Below are 2,590 nucleotides of genomic sequence, written 5' to 3'. Positions count from 1 at the left end.
TTCATCACGAAATTCCACAGTGGATAGGCTAGCTAGCCTGGCCTAGGCCCTAGGAATTTTCCCAATTTGGCCAATTTTTGTACACCTAGTTCCTGCATTCAAAGAATCACCAAAACTTGTGGAACTAGTTAATGTAAATGAATTTGGCAATATTATGGCCTTAATTGTATGAAATCTGGAGAAATATTGGTGGCAAAAATCATCGAAATCATCCGCCAACACACCCCCACACCTAGACTTTGCTCGTCCCTAGCAAAAAGAATCGAAATAGATCTAGAGGATCAAGCAAAGTTTGGGGGCATGAATTGAAATCATGCGTAAGGATTATTTCAAAGCTTTTCCCTTCATACCTTGGATTCAAGGCGGCTTACACTGTCACTTTCACCTATTTATCCTCAGAATATATCAATGGAGGTCATGGTGAGTTCTGCTTCACGGTACTTGGAGAATTTTTTCAAGAATTTTCAAAAAGCAAGGCACACTCTCCATTTGCTCAAATCACTCGATCACTCACGGTTTTTGATCCTCTACAAGATTTTCATGAAGGCCCTCCTACCTCTAAAAGGTTATATGTGGAGCTCAAGTTAGGGGTGATTGCATATCTTCAACATGTATATTGTGATGTCAAACATCATCTCTCCAAGTAACTATATATGTCATTCACAAACTTAGGTCAAGTGCAAAAGTGTGTGGAGATACAGATCCTTCGAGTGGTTTGATTCTTAGCTTCTTTCATCCTTCCCCTTTATTGATGTAAAAATTCCGCTGGATGGATCTTCATGCTCCATGTACGCTAGGACCGGGGAGATCTGCTTTACTCCATCGTACCAAACCCAAAGGTGTGCGTGTGGTGCGCTTGGCGTGCCAGTCAATTTGATTTGCAATTGATAAGGAGGATAAACGTTAAATTCCGGGGGCTATCGGCTAGCCAGCCGATATCGATGATGTCAGCAATCGGCTATCGGACAGCCGATTCAAGGAAGCAAGCATCGTTTAAAGCAACAGAGCTCGAGAACAACACCTAGATCTAGATCCAGTCTTCTATGACCGTGAGATCATGAAAGAAGCCCATAGCGAGAAGATCTAAGCTGGATAAATTGTGGTAAAAGCTTTAAACAAACTAGATTAAGAAGATTAACCTGGCAAGATCTAAATAGTTACCGATAACTTGTGATAAAAGCAATAACAAGCTAAACTATATGGATTACTCTAACAGATTGATAACTTCTATCGATAAATTGGTGAACTAATTAAATGTAAGAAAGAACGCTACGCTGCAAGCTTAGGATCTAACGTGCTTGATAACTTAAGCGCTATAAGCAGAGGAAGAAGCGATGCGCCATCAACCTGAGCCTATCTACACAACTCGACTTGGAACTTACCAGCAAAGGATGAACTTAACTGTTGAGAAGAACTCGTAAAGAGAAAAAGCTACTACAACTAGCTAGATATTAGGTGAAGTCACTGACATGAAAGGTAGATGCGTTGAATGTAAAGTTTTTGATTCGATGTGGTTGATTAAAATTTACAAATGATGGGGTCCGTTATATATAGCCTAAACCTAGACTCCGTTGCCGATATGGCAAAATTACAACATGATGAAATCTAAAAGATAACCTGCCAATGCGACTTTTGATATGAAAATAGGGTAGTGTATGACCGGTTTCGACTTACCGTAAAACTTTCATTCCGATCCAGAGTCACTTTTGAGGAGGACGCGAGCTCATCTCGTATCACCTCGAAGACCACTCTCGGCAGCTGAACCAGTCATCGCATCGTTGTCAGCTCCTCGAGCTGTGGCCCAGAAGACACTCCATGATTACCCATCTCAGTCTGCTAACCAGGTCTCTACCGGGCCGAGGTTAACACCGGATGGGAAAATTTCGAGGTCAAGATGGGTCTTATTACGATGGTGCAGGCCAGCACTTTCTGTGGCAAGGCCAATGAGGATGCCAGCGCTCATTTCCAGCAGCTCCTGGAGCTCTGCAATACTTTTGTTATCAAGAGTGTATCGCAAGATGCAATCCGACTCCGTCTGTTTCCATTCTCTCTCTTGGAGAGAGCAAAACAATGGTTTTATGCTAACAAGGCTGCTGTGGATACTTGGGACAAATGTGCCAGGGCGTTCCTCTCAAAGCTCTTCCCGACGGGCAAAACCAATGCTCTTCATAGTCGGATTTTGAATTTTCAGCAGGCATCAAATGAGTCAATTCCTGAAGCTTGGGAGTGACTTCAGGAGTACATTCTGGCATGTCCGCACCATGGAATGGACAATTAGCTTATTCTACAGAACTTCTACAACGGGTTAACACAATCATCCCGTGATCATGTGGATGTCGCTGCGGGTGGAGCTTTCTTCTTGCTGACCATTGAAAGAGATACATCATTGATCGAGAAGATGGTTTCCAACCAAGGTTGGAGCGATGATCGTCTCCAACCATGCCAGCGAGGTATGCACTCCGTCAAGGAGGCCGACATGCTCACTATGAAGATTGATCTCCTCAAGAAATTTCCAGATTATTCCTAAGATAAGGCTCAAATGCAAACTCTTCAAGCCTTAGAAACTCGTATGACATGCGAGGTCTGCAGG

At 43.0% G+C, this 2,590-nt stretch overlaps 1 non-coding gene across 1 annotated transcript; it reads right to left on the bottom strand.

Annotated features, from left to right (window-relative positions):
• Positions 1-2,161: 2,161 nt before the first annotated feature.
• LOC120639421 lies at positions 2,162-2,268 on the bottom strand. Its single transcript, XR_005661424.1, has one exon. It is a non-coding gene; the product is annotated as a small nucleolar RNA R71 (small nucleolar RNA).
• Positions 2,269-2,590: the final 322 nt, after the last annotated feature.

Source organism: Panicum virgatum, chromosome 6K (genome assembly GCF_016808335.1).
Source record: "Panicum virgatum strain AP13 chromosome 6K, P.virgatum_v5, whole genome shotgun sequence".
NCBI classification, from domain to species: Eukaryota; Viridiplantae; Streptophyta; class Magnoliopsida; order Poales; family Poaceae; genus Panicum; species Panicum virgatum.
Note: the sequence above shows the minus strand (reverse complement) of the source record. Positions and strands in the feature narration are given on the sequence as shown.